We start from the raw sequence: 24,169 nt of genomic DNA on the forward strand, positions 1-24,169 counted from the left end.
AAGCGTCTGCCTTCAGCTCGGGTCATGATCCCAGTGTCCTGGGATCGAGCCCCGCATTGGGCTCCTCGCTCTGCGGGAGGCCTGCTTCTCCCTCTCCCACTCCCCCTGCTTGTGATCCCTCTCTCGCTGTATTTATCTCTGTCAAATGAATAAATAAAATCTTTAAAAAAAATAAAAGTGGGGGGGGGCGCCTGGGTGGCTCAGTTGGTTAAGCATCTGACTCTTGATTTAGGCTCAAGTTATGACCTCACAGTCGTGAGATCAAGCCCCATGTCCAGCTCTGAGCTGGGTGTAGAGCCTGATTAAGATTCTCTCTCTCCCTCTCCCTCTCCCCCCTCTTAAAAAAAAAATAGAATTCCATGCTTCCTACCAAAACAAAAATGCAGAAGTTAATTTTTTCCCCTCTTATTTGAGCCATGACAGTCATCAAAATAGATTTTGAGATCATTTTTCCTTGTGGTAATCATCCTAAAAATCCTCAATGTAAGTGCATTGAAAAAAACATTTTGAGGGGAAAAAAGAAAAAAAAAAAACCTTTTTGCTTGTTTACCGTTAAAAAAACATATTGATTCAAATTATTGAAAAATGGAATGAAGCAGCTTCTTACTTTTGCTCAGTCATGGAAATAGATGTTTCTACTTGAAAACAGGGTTGCTGGGGTGGTGGGGGTAGGAGGGATGGGGTGGCTAGGTGATAGACATTGGGGAGGGTATGTGCTATGGTGAGTGCTGTGAATTGTGTAAGACTGTTGAATCACAGACCTGTACCTCTGAAACAAATAATACATTATATGTTAAAAAAAAAGAAGACGACGACAATAGTAGGAAGGGAAAAACGAAGGGGGGGAATTCAGAGGGGGAGACGAACCATGAGAGACCATGGACTCCGGGAAACAAACTGAGGGTTCTAGAAGGGAGGGGGGTGGGGGGATGGGTTAGCCTGGTGATGGGTATTAAAGAGGGCATGTACTGAATGGAGCCCTGGGTGTTATATGCAAACAATGAATCATGGAACACTACATCAAAAACTAATGATGTAATCTATGGTGATTAACATAACATAACATAATATAACATACATACATACATACATACATACATAAATAAATAAATAACAGGGTCTTAGTGAGTATCTGACCTGTTGTTTGGAAGGTAGGTGGGTGAGAATTACCTTCTGGTGATTAGTAGTTGACCAACCTGAGATATTAAACAGAAGATCTATGTTGCTGCCTTTTCAATCAGCAGAGGTCATCTGTTTTATAAGGGTCTGAAAAAAACAGAGTAGGATCCAATGCGAGGACTCTAATAAAGCCTGGCAGTGAAAAAACCAGGTCTTCCTGGTCACTAGTCAGTGTGAATCCATTTTATGTACACAAGCCCTCAGCAACAGCAGTGGGCTGCTCAAGCATGGACACAAATGAAATGAGTGCCTATTCTTGGATCTCAAAGATGAACCCCAGCTCTCCCTGGGACAGCATCAGGAATAGCCACATGTTCATCTTTGCATAGTGAAGGTTTTGGAAATTATGTTCCTAAATCACACTCTTTTTTAAAAAAAAGCAAGAGTCAACTAAAGAAAACTAAAATATGTGAGGCATTTTATTAAGGGACATCAAAATACCCTAAGTTTCCATTACATTAAAGACTATTCCAAGATTTCTTCAGTATCCTGGCCCTTGGCACTTTGCAGATTCACAGGATTTGGGTGAAATGGTGAAAAATGAAAAATAAAAGGGATAAGAGTGTGATCTCCAAGTTAGTGGAGCTTCTTTATGGTCATTTCAATCTATCAAATTTTAGGAAATTTGGGAACTTTAGAAAAGTTAGAAACTTTAGAGAAACTCTGGAAAATATTATTCCAAAACTGAAAAAAAAATAAAGGGATATAGAGAAAACACAGACAATAGATACTCACTTCCACCAAACCACATACATGCACATTTCACCACCCTACACTAACATGGCACCTTATCATAAAACTTACAATGCTACACTGAACTGTGCTTAAACAGATGAGCTTCTCAGGCAAGAGCCATTTCTTTTTCTTTTTGATATATCCAGAGCCCACATCAGACTTTAGCATAATGCCTGACAAACCACCTCAGTGACACTGGTTAAAAAGAACAATCTCCCTCCATGTCTGTTCATTTAGCCAAAAGACAATAGGTTTAGGCTAAGAAACAATAGCATTGGAACAACCTAAGTGTCCTCAATAGATGAATGGATAAGGAAGGTATGGCATATATCTATAGTGGAATATTACACAGCCACAAAAAAGGATGAGATCTTGCCATTTGCAACAATATGGATGGATCTAGAGGGTATTATGTTAAAAGAAATAAGTCAGACTAAGAAAGACAAATACCATATTATTTTACTCATGTAGAATCTAAAAAAAAAAAAAAAAAAAGGAATGGCAGATGGGCAAAATGGGAGAAGGGGAATGGGGAATACAGGCTTCCAGTTATTGAATGACTAAGTCATAGGGAAAAAAGGCACAGCCTAAGGAATACAGTCAATGATATTGTAACAGTGTTGTATAGTGACAGATGGTAGCTACACCTGTGAACATAGTATAAGGAGCATAGCATAACCTATAGAGAAGCTGAATCACTATGTTGTACACTGGGAACTAATACAATATTGTACTGAAATTAAAAAAAATATCATTGAATGTCACAGTGCATGAGAGAAAAAAAACCACATCATCAAATGCATGATTAATATACATCTTCTTAAGGGAGTTAAGGGTAAAACTTCTACAGAAAATTCTATTGTTTTTGTATTTCTAATTCAGTGTCTAGATTTTGTTTCCTACAAAAGCATAAATCAGTAAGAGAAGATTAACTAGAAATTTGGCCAGTTGCATTCATAGTTAACTTATGATGTATTTACTTTTCACAGGAAGAGCAGTGACCTCAGGAAAGAGTGCTTAGACCTTAGCAGAATGGAAATTGGCCTAGCCAAACTTCATAGGAATAATCAAATCTTGGTTCACAAAACCTATTCTGACTAAAACCTTCCATCTTCACTTTACAGTTTTCCTGTATGTCTTTGGAGTAACCTGACACTAAGTGCTTACCATGTGGCAGGCATTTGTTCTGAGCAGTTTACAACATTCGTATATTTAGTCCTCACAAGTGAGAAAACTAAGGCACAGAGAAATAAACAGTCTTGTGCAAAGTTATATCATTAATAAGGGGCAGATCTGGGACTTGGTCCCAGTCAAGTTGGCTCCATAACCAAGATCTTAATCATCATATTATACAAGGGAGCCCCTTCACTTTTGGTTTGGTGTGCCAGTTAATTCAGGACGTAAACTCAGCCAGGTCAAAGTTCAAACTCCCCCTCAAGGCTATGCTTCTTCGTTGTGGGTTCTCTCCTCACTTCTCCTCTTCCCTGGGATAATATCTGGGTATGAAGGGAACACTATATAGCATCCTTGCAGTAAAAGAATGGATTTTAATTTTCTAGATCTGTGTTGACCTCAACTGTATCATCTCACCCTGCTTGGTCTTTGAGTGTTGGCTTCTTATCCCTCTGTTTTCCTCCTGATATAACTAGGTTACCCATTTCCTTAGGATGAGTGCTAGCATCATAATGTCATTCTTGCCATGGCCTCCAATTGTGATGTCTACCATACTCTGTGTCTTCCAAACTTGAATCTAGGTCTCTTCCAGTCCATCAGAACTCAAACTTTTTTGACTTCCACTAGAACATATGTGAACCTCTGAATATCCTATTTGCCATTTTGGCCACAGAAAATTGTATTTCAGTTCCTTCAGCTGCCCAAGCCCGTCATACAGCCATTTCTGTTATACTTTGCCAATCCATGTGGCATGAGGCCTTCTAGAGACTTCCTCTCCCCAGCATTCCATGAAAGAAGTGTTTAACTATTCCCTCTGCTTTCGAATTCAAATACATGTTTGCTGACCCCTGTCCATCCTCTTAGGTTGTAACACCAAGAGTGGGGAGGGCAGACTATTAGGGTGAAGGGGGTGCCAGGCCCTACAAGTCTTTACAACCCACCTCTCTTGTTCTCCTCCCCTTTCCAGAATTCTTTGCCCCAGTTCAAGAAGGGGTCTTTCCTTATTTCTGGATAGTAGAAAAATGCCCTTGTATCATTTCCTGTGTCTTCCTCACCATGAGTTTACAGTATTCCAATCCTTGTTTTTCAGCTTTGGCTTCTTTTCTCTCAAACATTTTGGCCTTTTCAAATGAAATATTTGGCTTCTCAATGTTTTTTCACTGGAATTGGCCTCAAAAACCTATTTCAGAAGCCAAAAGCTAAAAACTGACTCCTTTGTCCTTGTATGGGTATTTCCTTCCCTCTAAAGCCCTGGATGTCTAGGTCTCAATAGGTAGAAGATGCATTAAGAAATACCAGGAATGACCCAGCCACCCCATCCCTTCCACCCCCCACCACTCCAGCAACCCATGGGGTGGCTGGGTGATAGACATTGGGGAGGGTATGTGCTATGGTGAGTGCTGTGAATTGTGTAAGACTGTTGAATCACAGACCTGTACCTCTGAAACAAATAATACATTATATGTTAAAAAAAAGAAGAAGAAGAAGATAATAGGAGGGGAAGAGTGAAGGGGGGGAATCGGAGGGGGAGACGAACCATGAGAGACTATGGACTCTGAAAAACAAACTGAGGGTTCTAGAGGGGAGGGGAGTGGGGGGATGGGTTAGCCTGGTGATGGGTATTATAGAGGGCACGTTCTGCATGGAGCACTGGGTGTTATATGCAAACAATGAATCATGGAACACTACATCAAAAACTAATGATGTAATGTATGGTGATTAACGTAACATAATGATAAAAAATAAATAAATAAATAAGAAATACCAGGAATGAGAAATAGCTCATGTAATCATCTTAGTCAGTGAAGGACACTTTTGTTGGACAGAGATCTTACACCAACCCATTTAATATGCTTTGACCAACATAAAGATGAAATTTTTTTTAAACCAGAATGAAATGCTATAAATGTGAACTTGTTAGACTTTTCCCACCATGAAAAACATTAGGAATTATGGAAGTCTGTCTATTTATTTATTTATTTATTTATTTATTTTTATTAATTTAAGTTTTTTTTTTTTATTTATTTGACAGAGAGACACAGCGAGAGAGGGAACACAAGCAGAGGGAGTGGGAGAGGGAGAAGCAGGCTTCCCGCTGAGCAGGGAGCCCGATGCGGGACTCGATCCCAGGACCCTGGGATCATGACCTGAGCCGAAGGCAGATGCTTAATCAACTGAGCTACCCAGGCGCCCCTAATTTTTTTATTTTAATTCCAGTATAGTTAACATAGTGTTATACTAGTTTCAGGTGTACAATATAGTGATTCAACAATTCTATATATTACTCAGTGCTCATTACAGTAAGTGTACTCTTTAATCCCCATCACCTATTTCACGTATCCCGGACCCATTTCACCTCTGGCAACCATCAATTTGTTCTCTTTAGTTAAGAGTCTGTTTCTTGGTTTGCCTCTTTCTCTCCCTCTCTTTTTCCCTTTGTTCTTTTGTTTTGTTTCTCAAATTCCACATATGAGTTAAATCATATGGTATTTGTCTTTCTCTAACTGGGGAAGTCTTTTTCTTGATACAAAATAACTGAATAGAGAGGATTTAGTGAACTTGGATTTAAACAGGAATCATCTGCTAAGATTTAGGAATCTGAATATTTAATACTGATTCATTTATCCATTCAACAGATATTTATCACATAGCTGCTGTGTACCAAGGGCTATGCTAGTGCTGAATATATGGTAGTAAATAAAATAGATAAGAACACTGCTATCACGGATGGTGCAATATGTCAGAGGAATGACACTGAATAAACAGCATCATTAGGATTTTTCCATGAGGATGAGAGTTACCCTGCTGGAAGCAAGGAGCAGTGGGCAGTTAGCTTTCCAAGTAGGAAATAACACAGGTAAAAGCCCAGAAATGGGAAGGCAGTTTTTGAGTATAAGCCCTCAAGGCCCTGAAAGAAACCTCTCTATCATAGAGAGGGAAGAGGAGCACTATAGAAGACCAAAGTGGAGATATAATTAGTGACTAAACTCTCCATGGCCTTATGGGTCATGTTAAGGATTTTACACATCTTTTAGAAGTAATGGGAAGCCCCTAGATAATGTTAGTCCGTAGAATGAGGTTATAAGGACTGAGTTGGAGGAATTTTACCATAACTGCAGTGGAAAAAATGAACAGAAGTGGGGTTAAAAATGGGTACAACAGGGGCGCCTGGGTGGCTCAGTCGTTAAGTATCTGCCTTCAGCTCAGGTCATGATCCCAAGGTCCCGGGATCGAGCCCCACATCTGGCTCCCTGCTCAGCGGGAAGTCTGCTTCTCCCTCTCCCGCTCCCCCTGCTTGTGGTCCCTCTCTCGTTGTGTCTCTCTCTGTCAAATAAATAAATAAATCTTTAAAAAAAAAAAAAAAAAAGAATGAGTACAACAAGGGACACCTGGCTGGCTCAGCTGGTAGAGCACACAACTCTTGATCTTTGGGGTCCTGATTTCAATCCCCACATTGAACATAGAGTTTACTTAAAAAAAAAAAGAATGGGTACAACAAAAATAACTTTATGGGGATGATGTGGAAGTTACTAGATAATCGTGACTTGCACTTGGGTAATGGTAGTAGAAATGGAGAGAAGTGGGGTTATTTGAAGTATGTCTTCTAGTAGAATGACATAATGTGGTAATAGATTAGGTATGAGGGGTAAAAGATAAGGAAAAGACTTGAAAAATCAGTGAGGGCAGCAACCATGACCTTAATATTCATTATTGCATTCCTGATATCTATCACAGTTCCTGACACATTGAAGACACACAGTAGAGACTCACTGAATGAATAGGTGTGCAAATGGATTGAGGTGCTGTACATTTACTGACCTGCGGAACACTGGAGAAGAAGCAGATTTAGAGGTTAATACCATGAATTCAGTTTTCACAGTTCAAGATGCTATCTCATTCAAGAGAAAGGACTATAGGCACTGAATATAAGGGTCTGCAACTCAAAAGAGAGATCTGGCCGGGAGATACTCATTTGGGCATTGGTGGCATATGAAAGGTAATGGAAGCAGGAATAGAGAAGATCACCTAGGAAAAACGCAGAATGAGAAGAGAAGAGGGCCTAGAAACCCAGCCCTGAGTGTCACTAACATTTAAAACTCAGGTAGAAAAATCTATTTCCAGCAAATTTTTCTGATAGTGATTTAGTGTGTCATACTAAGCACATCAAAAACTTAAAATTGAAGAATACTTTTGCATGAATAAACATTTACTGAAAGTCTTTCTTTTCTCAGATAATCTCCTAGGTGCTGGAGATACAGACCTAAGGCATATTCACTGCCCTTGAAGAGCTTAGTGACCCAACTAGCCATGTAATTGTGTTCTGAATTGCTCTACATTCTATGATACCTAAGAGGAAGTTGCCAAGATTAAGCATTTTCTGTGTTCATCATAAAGAGTGCTCTTGGCACAGCTACGGAAAAATAAAGTTATATTTCTGTACATCTGAGTCATAGTTTATACATTTTAAATCTGCTGTTCAGGTAATGACTAATTAAATCATTATATGCTCTTTTAGAGATACAGAGAAGGAGACATACTAGAGTGATACAGAAAGAGGATTGGACAAAAAATGAGAGACCAGATCTGCAAAAGCAATTTCCTGAATGAGTCGCTTAAACAATGAATTGCTTTGTGTAAAATGCCTCACAAATCTCTCCCCCTCTGAGAGAAGTTAGCATGAGCCAGACATGATGTACTCAGAGCAGGTCTCTGGGAATCATAAAACTACTCCCTATTTGAGAAGAAACTAATTGAGGCTTCTGGGTCCACAAACCTGATTCCTAAAAAAGTATAGTGTTTAGGCTTAGGAAGAGAACCTTACCCCAAGCTCTTAAGTGAATTGCCCTTCTAGACTATGATTTCCAAAAAGGTAATAATAAAATATATGTGTATGTATATACAGGCATAGGTAGACATATGCCTATATAGATATATACCCTTTCCCATTATATCTCATGTGATCCTGGACACACCACTGTTTGTGAGTTATCCAAAATTCTGCATGCTGGGCTAAGTCCTAACAGTGGCTGTGCCCAGGGGTCATTTAGGAGAGATTAAGCATCCCCCATAATCTCCATCAGTCCATCCCAAACAAACATACAACCTAAGTAAAAATAAATGTGCTTGCTCTGTCAATGTAGTGCCAAGATAAGCCCCAGAGGCCCCTCCTCCAACCAAATTTTGATCCCTGGTCTCCTCGCATTTAGAAATTCTAGGGCTGCCGTTAGGCACTAAGATAATGGGATGGAGTCATGGAGAGATGAAGTAATTTGCTCATATCAGGAAGACAGTAAATGATATAGCTAGTCCTCAAACCCATATCTGTTAATTCCAAAGTCATTTCTCTTTCTATTTCCTGTTGCCATCCAAACCACTTGTTAAACAAGTCTAAACAGTAGGTATGAAAATTTGGGAGAATAAAGGTGGAGAAAACATTTTTATCTGAAACTCTTCTAATCAAGCATAATGATTTTATGCTTTATTTACCACTATATACTTAGCTCCTAGCACAGTACTAAATGATCAACACTCAGCATGTAGTTGTTGAACAAAAATGAGTTAAATAACTAATTAATCAATGAGGTGATAATCATTCTCAATGATAGGGTCTACACTGCTACATTTTAAAGTTGGTTCTACAGGATGTCTGGCATTTTAGGTTAAGTTTAAATTATATTACAACAATTGGTTAAGTTACACAGATTTTGTTAGAATTTGTTCTACTCAAAACACCCTTAACTGCAGTGTTCCATGGCTTTGGAGTGATCAGACATGTCACTTTCCTAGAACAGTATAACATTTGTTCCAGCTGATTTGTAAAAGTGGTATCTTCTTTTAAAAAAAATAGATGAGGGAAAAACAATCCCCCCAGAAAAGTATAGTTATCCACTTTTTCAAAAAAATATAGCAACCCACAGATAAATATCAAATAATGCTATGTGTTTTGAAACTCCATATCATTAAAAGTTATGTAAGTCTAGTCATGTGAAGTTACCATGTATTTTATAAAAAATAAGATACATTTTTACTGTCTTACAACATCTTTACCCTTAGAAGTTACCCAGAAGAAACTTAGCTTGACGATGCCCAATCTCCTAGAAGGCTCTAAATCCTAAAATAAAGTTGTTTTTGGTATGGTGTACAAAAGAGCAACAGAAAAAAAGTATTTTTGATTGCTTTAAAAATGAAAAATGTGTACTCTTTCCACACTCACATAACTCAAAACTAAGTAAATATTTTTTTCAAACATTTCCTCAAAAAATTGCTAAAGTGGGGCGCCTGGGTGGCTCAGTCGTTAAGCATCTGCCTTCAGCTCAGGTCATGATCCCAGGGTGCTCATCAGGAAGCCTGCTTCTCCCTTTCCCACTCCCCCTGCCTGTGTTTCCTCTCTTGCTGTGTCTCTCTGTCAAATAAATAAATAAAAAATCTTTTAAAAAAAATTGTTAAAGTGAGACTCTACATCAATTATGAGTTCAATCATTTTTCAATTATAGCTAAATAAATATCCAGATAACAGCTTCTATAACCTTATCTTCAAAATGTAGTTTTGGAGATAAGGAGATATCACAATATCATTCATTCATCAATTTATTTTCACTAAATCATATCAAAGTCCATTATATAAAACTTAAAAATAACAAAAGCAAATATTTATTTTAAAATAAGTATCCCAAACTCAGTTTCCATTTGTCAAATTCAAAGCAATGTCAAAGCAATAAAAACCACCCATAAATCATAACTAATCACTATTATAATATTATTTTTTAAATCTGGATTCATGTCTCTTTTTTCTACTACTATCCAAACCAGAAAAGAACCCTGTTTAGGTTTTCATTTTTTCTTCATTTGCTGGCCATAACCTTTCTTCACTCTAATTTTTTTTTTTCCTTTTTGGACATCCTGCACCTCCTAGTATGTCATTTAAACTATCCATTCCATTATCCACTAGACAATAACACCAACAATCAGAAAATTCTACTAAAATAGTAATCATTACATTTTAGATATTTTTGCATACTTTTGATTCCCCATATAAGGCAAATCCTTTCCTGCATGCTGATTTCTTTTAGGAAAAGAAAAGAAAAATTATTACCTCACACAAATTAAAGACTTCTGTGTTTCCAGAGGAAATGTTGCATGTATACTCTTAAGCTCTTCTCAGCATACGAGAACTTTTAACAATAATTTGCCATACTATACCATCCATGATGTATCATCATGTATTACATAGTAGTCACTTTGGAGGAAGAGCTGTAAAGTGGTTGGTCCCACAAAAAGAAAACAGATCTCTATTACAGACAGACAACATATTAAAGTTTCAAGAGCTTGCCAGATGGGGATTAATCTGCCCTCTGGGTATGACTGCCCACTCAGTACCAACTACAGACAGCCCTTTCAATTCAACAATCAAAGACATGAAGACAGTAAATTCAAAAACCTCTTTGAAGTTTCCAATCTCCAAGCCTACATGCTATATAGGAGTATTCTTAATATTTTGAGGTAGGAAACCATAAACCAAAATAACAACTTACTCTTTCCTAGGCAAATTGTTCATGTCCTCATGATACCACAAAACAGTATAGCTTAGGCCCTATAATTGACATTTTTAAGTAATAAGAATGCAAAATGGGTAACAATTACTCTCTAACTCAAAATATTCAAAGCCTTTTTTTGGGTAGTCATAACTCCAAACCACTAGAGCTATAAAGCACATTCAAAGGGCTGATATCCAAGATCGATAAAGAACTTCTCAAACTCAGCACCCAAAAAACAAATAATCAAGTCAAAAAATGGGCAGAAGACATGAAAAGACACTTTTCCAAAGAAGACATACAAATGACTAACAGACACATGAAAAAATGTTCATCATCATTAGCCATCAGGGAAATTCAAATCAAAACCACACTGAGATACCACCTTATACCAGTTAGAATGGCAAAAATTGACAAGCCAAGAAACAACAAATGCTTGAGAGGTTGTGGAGAAAGGGGAACCCTCTTACACTGTTGGTGGGAATGCAAGGTGGTACAGCCACTTTGGGAAACAGTGTGGAGGTTCCTCAAAAAATTAAAAATAGAGCTACCTTATGACCCAGCAATTGCACTACTGGGTATTTACCCCAAAGACTCAGATGTAGTGAAAAGAAGGGCCATATGTACCCCAATGTTCATAGCAGCAATGTCCGCAATAGCCAAACTGTGGAAAGAGCCGAGATGCTCTTCAACAGATGAATGGATAAAGAAGATGTGGTCCATATATACAATGGAATATTACTCAGCCATCAGAAAGGATGAATACCCAACTTTTACAGCAACATGGATGGGACTGGAGGAGATTATGCTAAGTGAAATAAGTCAAGCAGAGAAAGTCAATTATCGTATGGTTTCACTTATTTGCAGAACATAAGGAATAGCATGGAGGACATTAGGAGAAGGAAGGGAAAAATGAAGGGGGGTGGAATTGGAGGGGAAGACGAACTATGAGAGACTATGGACTCCGAGAAACAAACTGAGGGTTTTAGAGGGGAGGGGGGTGGGAAGATGGGTTAGCCCGGTGATGGGTATTAAGGAGGGCACATATTGCATGGTGCACTGGGTGTTATATAAACAAAAACAATGATTCATGGAACACTACATCAAAAACTAATGATGTACTGTATGGTGACTAACATAACATAATAAAATAAAATTTTTTAAAAAGCAGCACATTCTTGGAATTATCAATCTCTATCAACCCCATTTTAAGTAATATTTTTTTTCAAGTAAAGGTAGTTTAAAATTATGTGCCTGTGTAAGAGTAGTAGGAAATGTTTCTATTTTGTTATTTTTTTAATTTATTTTAAATTTCCTTGCAGATGTTGCCATGAATGTTACCAAGCATTTTATCCTCTGTGCTCTCATGTCCCTAATCACTTCTTTTGAAAATTTGTTCTAACTTCCTAACATCAGAATTTTTTTAAAAATTTTTTTATTGTTATGTTAATCCCCATACATTACATCATTAGTTTTAGATATAGTGTTCCATGATTCATTGTTTGTGCATAACACCCAGTGCTCCATGCAGAACGTGCCCTCCTCAATACCCATCACCAGGCTAACCCATCCTCCCACCCCCCTCCCCTCTAGAACCCTCAGTTTGTTTTTCAGAGCCCATCGTCTCTCATGGTTCTTCTCCCCCTCCGATTTCCCCCCCTTCATTCTTCCCCTCCTGCTACATTCTTCTTCTTCTTTTTTTCTTTCTTAACATATATTGCATTATTTGTTTCAGAGGTACAGATCTGAGATTCAACAGTGGAATATTATGCAGCCATCAAAAGGAATGAGATCTTGCCATTTGCAACGACGTGGATGGAACTGGAGGGTATTATGCTGAGCGAAATAAGTCAAACAGAGAAAGACATGTATCATATGACCTCACTGATATGAGGAATTCTTAATCTCAGGAAACAAACTGAGGGTTGCTGGAGTGGGGGGTGGGGTGGGAGGGATGGGGTGACTGGGTGATGGACACTGGGGAGGGTATGTGTTCTGGTAAGCGCTGTGAATTGTGCAAGACTGTTGAATAACATCAGAATTTTTTATATTTCACTCAAAAGTCAAGAAAGTCAACACTAATATAAAGAATGCACTCAGCAAATCTATTATTCTCATTAAGAAGATGTTTCTTTTGGCCATGATTTTCTCTGCACTCCACCCTAATACTGTTCTGTTCAATGTCTGTCAAATAAGAACCAACCTTAGGATTCTGTAAACTCTGGCTGCTCCATATGGCTTTATCCATTCCTCCAGGACTCACAAGAGGGATGATTTGCCTGATGGTCTTCTGGCCCAGCCACTAAATAATAATCTCACACTTAGACAATTTCCAAGAAAAGTATGGTATTTAGCACATAAATGGATAATGTGAGATGTTAAAAGTTTGTGTATAATTAATCACAGCTCTTGCTGTAGGGGTTCTACCCAACTTGTGAGATAGACATAGAGTATGAAGGAAATAAAAGATGACTCACCCAAATATATGACTTCTGGTATGCTTAGTTCTCCCGTCATGTTCCCCCAAATTGTGACCTTGGAGCCATTTGCTTACCACCTGAAGAGAGAGAGAGACAATGTTTGTATCTTAAAAGCACCATAAACAATAACCAATGGAGGGACCATGGACACTGGGCTTTCCCTAGAAAGATAAATGAACAGAATGGAAGCTGGAAGATTTACACCAAAACTATTCCCTACTTGGGAATGGAATGAAAGTCCTTGTAGAGAAATATGGGGTGAGAGATATGTTCTCTCCCCTTTACAGAGGAGTAGGATAAACAGTAAGAAAATATTTTAATTTTCTCCAGTAACCTGGTTGAAGAGTTTGATACCAACATCAAATTTATAATTAATTTTCTTCAGTACAATTTTGTTTCCCAAAAAGCCAGTCTGCTCTATGTATAAATTTTCACCCAATGTAGCTTTTACACAGTGTGAAACATAACTAGACACTGACATCTATTATATATCTTAGTATCTCCAACACAGTGGGGAAAAAATGCATTTTCTATCATAGGTATGCAGTTATTTTTCAAAATGGAAAAGTGACCTGGTTTCTGACATGTTGAGAAAATAATAAAGAACAACAAAATGAGATTGATTAGAAATCCAGTGAAAGGACCTGGTTATAGATATTAATTCTTGACCTTATTTCTAGATGCCTAACCCTTAAAGACTGGCTCCCATATAACATGGACTTGAAAGATTTGAACATCATGTCTGCTTTTAAACTATTATCTCTGTTACATCCACATCACATATAACCTCAAATGTTAAAATCTCCAAGGGGGATTAAAATCATAAAGATAAAATCATACTGTTGTACAAAGTGTTCTACACCGTGACCTTGAAAAAAATGATTTGCCTGGGTTTTAACGTCCTTGATTATAAAAAAAAAATTATCTCCAAGGTCACTCCAATTTAAAATTCTGTAATTCTAAAATTGCTTCATATAGCTAAATTTTATGATAGTACCTGCCTTGAATACAGAAAATAGCAGGAATATTAATCAACTTTTGAGCGGGAGACAATGTGGACCATTGTGTTTCATTTTATTACACAGAATGTAATTGTTTAGTTGATAAGGGTACACACAACACACAGAGTTCTTGGACTTCTGATTCCTTAGGTGATCTCATTTAGTCCTATGCCTTTAAATGTTGGCTATATGTGAACAGACCTCTCCCCTGAACCCAAGACTCATCCCATTTTCTACTTGACATCTCCTGTGATATCTAATAAGCATCTGAAGTATAATATGCATGTCCAAAACCAAATTTTTACTTTCCTTCCCCAGTACCACAAATATCCTAATATGGATGTTTTCTTCATCCCAATAAATCACAAGTCTATTCTTTGAATTAATTAGCATCTTCCCTTAAATGGTGAAATTATTCCTGACACTCCTCTTACTCTTACACGCCACATCCAAATCAATTCTTTCAGCTCTGCCTTTGAGATATATACAAAATCTGACCACTTCTTACCATCTTCACAGCTACTACCATGGGCCAGTGTAGTATCTCTTCTCCTACATTATTAAACAGCCTCCTACTAGTTTATCTACTTCTACCCTTGATTCCCTGAAGACTTTTCTCCACACAGCAGCCAGGGGAATCTTTTTATCCTGCAAGATGGATCACAGGACTCCTGCTCAGAACTTTCCAATAGCTTCCACTCTCAGTTAATAACCAATTCTTGCCTATAAGGCTTTAATTCATTTCGTTTGGCCTCCTGCTCTTCTTTGACTTCATCATATTCCATTCTCTTCTTACTGTACTACAGCCAGATGGCCCCATACCCAGATTAATTTTTCTTTATAACAATTATCATAATGTGACATATTATATATTACATTTAGCTTTTGCAATCCCTGTCAGCTGGAATGTAAACTCTTCAGTCAGAGATTTTGCCCATTTTATGTATGGCTATATCCTCATAGATAAGAATATTGTCCAGAAATAGTAAATCATCAATATGTCTTGTAAAATAAATAAATAAAATTACTTCTATTTCACAAAGTATTGTGTTATGCACATCTTTTGAGAAATTTAAAAGGACAAAAAATAGGGAAAATTGTGCAGCAGCTAAGATACAAATGCTTAACATATTTGTTATATAAAGAGTTCCTAAAAACCAATAAAATAAACACAAAGACCAAAATAATACCTAAGATACTGTATTCACAAACACTTGCTCCCCATGTTTTATGTACTTCTATGGACTTCTCAACTGCTGAACTTTCTGTCAGGAATATCCTTTCTCCCTTCTTACCTTGCAAAATCTCAACCATCCTTCTAAATCTAGATTAAATAATATTGCTTTTGTGCTATTCTAAACAAAAGAATCAAGTGATAAGTGTATATGAACATGCTTGAACTTCCTAGTAATAAAAATGTAGAATAAAATGACAAATAATTTTCACTCATTAAATTAAAACTCGATTAAAATATGATGTTGGTAATATGTGCTATGGTGAACGCTGTGAATTGTGTAAGACTGATGAATCACAGATCTGTACCTCTGAAACAAATAATACATTGTATGTTAGAGAAAAAAACAAAGATAGTAGGAAGGGAAAAATGAAGGGGAGAAATCGGAGGGGGAGGTGAACCATGAGAGACTATGGACTCTGAGAAACAAACTGAGGGTTCTAGAGGGGAGGGGGGTGGGGAGATGGGGTAGCCTGGTGATGGGTATTAAAGAGGGCAAGTATTGAATGGAGCACTGGGTGTTATAGGCAAACAATGAATCATGGAACACTACATCAAAAACTAATGATGTAATGTATGGTGATTAACATAACATAATAAAAAAAGAAATAAATATGAAAATGGTATGCATTTATAAAATATTATGGTATGTATAAAAATAGATTATTCTGATAGCTAAAATATGCTCATGAAGATAATGTAAAATGAAAACAAAATGTTAACAATATATTAAACAGGAAAAAATCTCCTCCTGGACCCAAATTCTATCTGGAGTTTGTAAATTATGCTGTCACTATCTTTGAATCCATGGCCTTGTAAGCCCCACCCATTGTCATTCCTACACAAAGTCTTGCTTTTACTGCAATAGGCCCCAACAGCATTATAGCCTAACAAAGCTAGGGCAGCACAGCTGTGTCCTTCTCTAAAGGTAGATGGCCTCAGCAGATACACCATGATGATCATCAATGTATGATGGTAGACATCCATCCTGAAGAAAGATGTGTCCATATTTAATACCCTGGAATCTCAAGTCATAAAAACCACCGTTAATTGAGGTAGCATAGCATGTAGGGGAAAACATGTCCCAAAAGATTACTGTAGATGATACCTAAAGTTTGGTTAGAAGCCAGAAAATTTTAGACTCAGTACACCAATCAAATTCCTATTGGTCTTAAGACCTGTCAGTGGAGAATGATGAAAAAGGAATAATGAAAACCAATTTGAAATTATTGACTCTGAAGCTCCCAAAGTCAAAAGATGATTAGGAAATTCTCGGTAGATATGAACCATCATTTAGTTTCACATACTTTATACAATATTTCTGAATCATGTGGTAGAAGTTGTAGGAAATCAAGCTGTTCTACAGTTCTGCTCTTTATTAAACCCTTCTGCCCTTTGCTTTGGAAAACACACTTTGAGTTATAGTTCCTGAGATGCTGAGGGGCCAATGGGCCAGAGGACACCACATTAATTACAGTGTATTATTATTAAACGCATTATTTCAGAACCATATCTGTAGACAGATCTTTTCACACTGGGAAGACATGCCCAAACCTGTTCTGCCTGATTCCTTTATAGCCTGTGGAGTCTCTTTCTCTTAATGTAAGTAAGCTGAAAAAAATCAATCATACCCTTTCTCAAAAGGAAAGTGTTAGCAGTTCTCTACTGAGGCACAAAATCATGGAGCAATATACTTTTTCAAGATGTAGAAAGATCAGTTGGAAGAGTAAATGTGAAGTGATAGCCAAGAAATTTTCGAAAAAGAATAATATTTTTTAAAAATTTGCTCTACCATAAATCAGAACTACAGTAATGTACATTAAAACAGCATGATATTGGGTAGAGAAACAGAAAACTAGAGCAATAAAACAAAACTGACAGCCTAAAAACAGAAATCGATGTACTTAGTGTATATGCATATGATGTATGATAGATACAGGTAGATATATAGATACAGATATAAATGTTCAGATAGGGTAATATTTGAAATCAGAGGCCAAAGTAGTCAATAAATGGCAGGTGGTAACTGCATATATATTGAGAAGAAATAAAGTTTTAGAGTCTCACATTACAAAATGGACAACTATGATTTCCAGAAAGATTAAAGAGAAACATTTTTTTAAAACTGTGTAAGCAAAGACTTAACGAGACCTATCTAATTTTCTTCTTATACTTTTGACAGTTGAAAAATATATATTTTTCTCATATCAGTGAAGCAGAATAGGGAGTCCTGAAATGCACCCATATCTCTATCTACTGTCAATTTATTTTTGAGCAGTGCCAAAGCAATTCAAAGGAAATGAGTCTTTTCAATAAATGGTACTGGCACACCTATCTGTATACAAAAAATGCACTCAATCACAGCACACACAAATTACAAAAATTAACTTGAAGTAGAATATAATCTAAGTGTAATGAAAATTATAAAACTTAAAGAAGATAAGAGAAATCTTAGTGACTTTGGGTTAATCAAAGATTTCTCATATAGGACCAAAAAAGCACAAAAGATTGATAAACTGGGCTATACCAAAATTAAGTTTTATAGACACTCTTAAGATACTGTTAAGAAAATGAAAAAGCAGCCATACTCTGGGAGAAAGTATGTGCAAAGCATACATTTGACAAAAGACTTGTAAGTATAAATTATAAAAATCTTTTATAATGCAATAATATGAATACAAACAACACTATTTTTTAATGAGCAATAGATTTAAATAGGTAATGTACCAAAGAAAATATACACATGACAAATAAACCATGAAAAGACACTCAACATCATTAGTCATTCGGGAAATGTAAATAAAACCACAATGAAATACCACTACATACACATTAGAATGGTTAAAATTCAAACTGACAGACCATATTTTGGCAAGGGCATGGAAAACCTGGAACTCAAACGGCTGGTGGAGATGCAGAACATACAACCATTTTGGAAAGCCATTTAGTAGTGTCTTGTAAAGTTAAACATACACTTAACATTTGACACAGAAACTCTACTTTTACGTATTTATTCAAGAGACAGGAGAATATATGTCCACATGAAGATTTGAATTTGAATCATCATCGGTGATTTGTTCATAACCACCAACTGGGAACAATTCAAATATCAACCTTTGGATAAACAAATTGTAGTATGCCCATATCATGGAATATTAATCAGCAATAAAAAAGGAAACATCTACTGATATACTCATTGACGTGGGAATCTCAAAACACTATGTTAAGTGAAATAAGCCAGACATAAAGACCACATAGTGTATGCTCATTTATATGAAACTTTAGAAAAGTTAAAACTATAGCATTAAAAAAAAAGATCAGTGGTTGCCAAGAACTAAGGGCAGAGGGAGGCAATTAATTGCAAAGAGGGATGAAAGACTTTTGGGGGTTATATAAATGTCCTATATCATGATTAGAGTGCTGATTACATAATGTACACATGTCAAAACTCATTAAAACTTTATAACTGATTATAATGTAAATCATATCTTAATAAAGGTGATTTTTAAAATATAGCAGAATGGAAAATTTGAAATAGTCATTATGTGCTTATTACATGTTTGTTTACATAGAAACCCCAAGAGAATCTATCAAGAAGGTATTTTAAAAATGTCAACTGTTGTTGACAATTACACAAGATTATCTGACAAAAATATAAAACCTTATATTGTAACCCATATGAAAGTAAAATATAACAAGGGAATTCATGTGAAAAGGCTTTCAAAGAAAACACAGACAAATATCTTCATAAATTTAAGGCTAGAATTTATCTGACAAAAAAATTCATAAATTAAATATTGATTTCTTTCATCAAACCAAAATTTAAAATTCCTATGACAAAAGATACTAGTTATCTAATGCTGCTTAACAAATTATCCCCAAAACTTTGCAGGTTAAGCCATAAACATTTATTATCTCACATAATTTCTCAGAATTAGGAATCTAGGATGGCTTAGCTCTGCAATGCTGGCTCAGGATTTCTCATAAGTTTGCAGTCTAGGTGTCAGCCAGACTGCGGTCTCTGAAGACTACTTGGGACTACTTCCAAGTTCATTCACCTTGATGTTTGGCAAAAGGCTTCAGTTCCGGACTACTCATAACATGATTTCCACCAGGACAAGTAAAACATGCATGCATGAGATAGAGTGGAAGAACCCAAGATGGAAGTCACAGTTGTTTTTTGACCTACTCTCAGAAGTGGTCATTTTTCCCATGGTCTATTTGTAAGAAGTGAACCAGTAAGTCCAGCCCAAACCTAAGGAGAAGAGATTACATAAGGTCTGGAATACCAGGAGGTAGTGATCACTGGTAGTCACCTCAGAGGCTGCCTACAAAAGACACCATTAAAAAATTAAAATAGAAAACACTGACAAGGAGAAAATACTTGCAATACATGTAGCAAACAAAGTAACTGTAACCAGGACACATAAAGAAATCTAAGAAAACAAAAAGAAAAGGCAAAAACAAACAAACAAACAAAAAAAAACACAAAACAACCATAAAAAACCCAAAGGCAAAATAAGCAAATTTAACTAGAAGGGCCTAAATATACTGGCAAATAAATAATCTGGAAAAGAGCTTGACCTTATAATAAACAGAAATAATGTGAAATAAAACATGCATTATCTCATACCTATTATATTAGCAAAACTTAAAAGCCTATCAATACTTGGCAAGGACTGGGGCCATAAAGTGTCTCATATATTTAGACAGGAGTGTGTAAAATTACTTTGGAAAGCAATCTTGCAATTTCTAGTAGAGTTGACAACAGAAATACCCTATGGCCTTGGCAATTCTAATCAGATACATACCCTAGAGAAACTCCTACACATATGTCCCAGATAACAGTCTTCTCCAGACAAGTAAAGAATGTTTACTGCAGGGCGCCTGGGTGGCTCAGTTGGTTAAGCGACTGCCTTCGGCTCAGGTCATGATCCTGGAGTCCCAGGATCGAGTCCCGCATCGGGCTCCCCGCTCAGCGGGGAGTCTGCTTCTCCCTCTGGCCCTCCCCCTCTCATGTGCTCTCTCTCTCTCTCTCAAATAAATAAATAAAATCTTTAAAAAAAAAAAAAAAAGAATGTTTACTGCAGCTTTGTTTGCTTTTACAAAATTCTAGGAACATCCTAAATATTCATCAAAAGAGGAATGGATAAATAAATTATAGAAATGAATATAATATAACCAATAAAATGAATGAATGAAACCTAAGTATACTCACATAACACAGATCACAAAAACAATACTGAGTCAAAAAGAAAACTGTGGAATAATATGTGAAGCATATTCACATGCACACAAATATTTCCAATATACACAAAGCACGATTATACTACTTACAGATGCATAAAAATAGTAAAAGTATAAAAACATGAGTTATAAGGATTAATTAATAACTTCATGACAATAGTTGGGGAAAATAACAAAAGGGCATTATTTTAATAATACAATTGGGAAAAAAAACAATGTTTGTTAATTCCAGATGGCATTATATTGTTCTTGTAACTTTCTGTATTTATTAAATTTATCGTGCAATATGTTATTTGAGTACCTGGGCACCTGACAACCTAAATATGAGTAAGGCATACTCCTTGTCCTAAAGGAACTTTCACCCTCATATCAGTGAGCTCTTATTACATAAGGAACCACATTAAAATTCAGTGAATTTAGGGGTGCCTAGGTGGCTCAGTCAGTTAAGTGTCTGACTTAAGCTCAGGTCATGACCCCAGGGTCCTGGGATTGAGCCCCACGTCATTGGGCTCCCTGCTCAGCAAGGAGTCTCCTTGTGCCTCTGCTCCTCCCCCAGCTCATGCTCACTCACTCATGCACGTGCTCTCTCAAATAAAAAAATAAAATCTTTAAAAAAAAAAAATTTAAAGAATGATCACTTATTCTCCTGCACCTGAGCTCAGCTGAAAAGTTGCAGATTAAAGCTGTACTTCTGGACACAGTCTACTGTGCTCCACAGTGATCTCAGGGGTAGCCTAAGCATGTCCTGTTCATGGTGATGGCAGAGATCGTAAAAAAAAAAAACAGAAACCCATGAAGGCATCTTGAAGCCTAGGCTTGTAACTGCCATGTAGTAACTCTATCAGATTTTGTTGGACAAAGCAAGTCTCATGACCAAGCCGAGCTTCAAAGAGTGGGAAATATGTACCAGCCCCCTGATTTCTGTATCAATTATTTCACTGCACTTCCACCTATTCCTTCTCTTTTTGGTCTTAAACTTCTTACTGGTCTTAAACTTCTTATTAACATATTTCTTCCTAAAGTAGAATTGAAAGATCTTTCCGCATTAAAGTTTAGGCTTCTAAAAGTTATAAAAAGATTCTTCAGATGGTAGTTAATAATGAATGTAGCTCAAAAATAGCCACTTTTTTCCTAATTAGATATTTCCAGAGGAAAATATATAAAAATAGCTATATTGCCTTTCATCTTATTCAGCTTTAAATGAAGCAAAGTTAATTTTTTTAATTCCATTGTTTCTTTTAAAATATCATGCCAACATAAAATAAACATAGTAAGGAACAAATAAATACCACTCCACTAATTCTTGTTCTTGCTAGAAAATGTTTAAGGCAAACAAACAAGAAAAAAGTCTGTAACAAAGAAAATAACACTATTACCTTACATTTGTTTGTATGGCTTGTCAGGAGGGCAGTTATTAATTTATTGCCATTTTACAGATGAGGGCTTGAGATACAAAGAAATTAAAGGAAATTTTTAATGAATTAAATTTTTTTAAAAATTTATGTAGAAACACAGCAGGCCATGGGTCAGGATGATTTGGCTTCTCGCCTAGGACTCTTTCTATAATATCAAGCTATGACAATAGATGAATATGCACTTATTCCCTGAGTTCAAGATAATAGTAAAAGATGATAGCTGTCTAACCAGGCATGACTGAAGAGACCACAGTTTATTCCTCACGTCTTACCAGCCCCACCTCTCAGGTTATAATTTTCCAAAAGCCTTTGCTTAAGAAGAGTTATTTTAATCTTTATATAATTTTTTCTACTTTTTATTTTTTTATTTTTAAATTTATTTTTACCAAAAATTGACATTTCACCCATGCCAGTCTCTGATTTTCATTTAATCATCTTACTTCCATAGATAGACATTCACATTATCAGCTTCTGCTTTTCTCCTGAGCCATGCTTTTTCTGTTTTCTGGGAACATCCCAATGTTTTTTTAGTATAGTCTACAGTACTATGATTTCTAATAACTCAGGAGAAAGAAAACAAAAACACCAGTTGTAGTCAACTAATGAAGTAGATCATTTTAAAGAAACTTCTTCTAATTTTTCCTTATAGTTGAAGTTTTCAGTCCTGTGATGGTTAATTTTATGTGTCAACTTCACAAGACCATAGGGTACCCAGATATTTGGTTAAACATTCTGCATGTGTCTATGAGGGTATTTCTAGATGAGATTAACATGTGAATTTGTAGACTGAGAAAAGCAGATTGCCCTCCCCAATGTGGGTAGGCCTCATCTAATCCACTGAAGCCCTGAATAGCATAGTTCTCAGGCCTTCAGACTTGACTGGAACTTTATGATAGGCTTTCCTTGGTCTGGACTACTCAGCCTCCATAATCATATGAGTCAATTCTATATATAGAATAAAGAGTTAGCTCACTATACACACACACACACACATATACACACACACGGATATGGATAGAGATAGATATACACGTACATATGCATATACATATAGATTTCTCCTGTTGGCGGGGCATCTGGGTGGCTCAGTTGGTTAAGTGTCTGCCTTCGGCTCAGGTCATGATCCCAGGGTCCTCGGATCGAGCCCCATATCAGGCTCCCTGCTCAGCGGGGAGTCTGCCCCTCCCTCTCCATCTGCCTCTCCCCCAGCTCATGCTCTCTCTCTAAAATAAATAAATAAAATCTTAAAAAAAAAAAAGATTTCTCCTTTTGCTTCTGTTTATCTGGAGAACCCTGACTACACAAGTACCAAAACAAAATCCTAAAAAATTCCACAGCTGACTTCTTGAGGAACCAGTCAGCCAATATTCTGGGCTACTAATGTACTTACATAAGAATCTTGGTATTTAAATAAAGGGCAAGATGGCATGAGGCCAATTAAATAACAGCTCTGAACCTAATATAGAATGATGGGATATTACAACTAGAACGGAGTTTAGAGGTTATCTAAACTCAAACCCTTCACTGCACACTAAAGGAAAAAAATTGTAAGAGGTTAAATGACTTGCCTTAGCCAAAGACAGTTAAAGACAAAAGTAGAAATCAAACATAGGTCTCCAGATTGTCATTATCCAATCTTCTCTGTACTGCATTACATTGTTGTCTTTATAGTTGTGATTATAGTTTGACTTGAGGTCTCTGAACTTTCTCTATGGCCTCTCATTATGAACATATGAACACTGGTTGGAATAAAGTTTAACCATATATCCCACCAAACAGCAGTCAGCCAGCAGCACATACCTACTAATCACTGATACTGACTTAATTACATTCACAAGGCAAAAGCTTTCCAATATAAAATTATGGTGATTATAAGTAAAGAACAGAATATATTTTACTGCCTCTACATTTACCTAATCTTGAAATATTTTTCCAAATATCTAGTGGACAAAGTCCTTCTTGCTGAGACAATTTCACAGTATCATAAGAGAAAATATTAAGAAATTTTATCAACTCCACAATTCATAGTAAGAAGCAAAGACCTGGCTGGGTGACTAAGAGCCATGTACACAGGACAAACTCCCTGAAAGACAAAATAAGCAGAAACTGAAAAATATCAAGGAAACTCTTCATACACTAGCCACCAAAGGAGATTTAATAAATGCTACTCATA

The 24,169-nt window shown here is 36.5% G+C and overlaps 1 long non-coding RNA gene across 1 annotated transcript in view; it reads right to left on the reverse strand.

Moving 5' to 3' along the window:
- The window catches only part of LOC116637437, a 188,646-nt gene that overhangs the window by 13,993 nt on the left and 150,484 nt on the right, over window positions 1–24,169 (reverse strand). Inside the window, exon 2 of the long non-coding RNA XR_004300472.1 lies at window positions 13,097–13,176. This is a non-coding gene — a long non-coding RNA (uncharacterized LOC116637437). The remainder of the gene's footprint in view (window positions 1–13,096; window positions 13,177–24,169) is intronic.

Source organism: Phoca vitulina, unplaced genomic scaffold, assembly GCF_004348235.1.
Source record: "Phoca vitulina isolate PV1807 unplaced genomic scaffold, GSC_HSeal_1.0 scaffold14, whole genome shotgun sequence".
Classification (NCBI taxonomy): domain Eukaryota; kingdom Metazoa; phylum Chordata; class Mammalia; order Carnivora; family Phocidae; genus Phoca; species Phoca vitulina.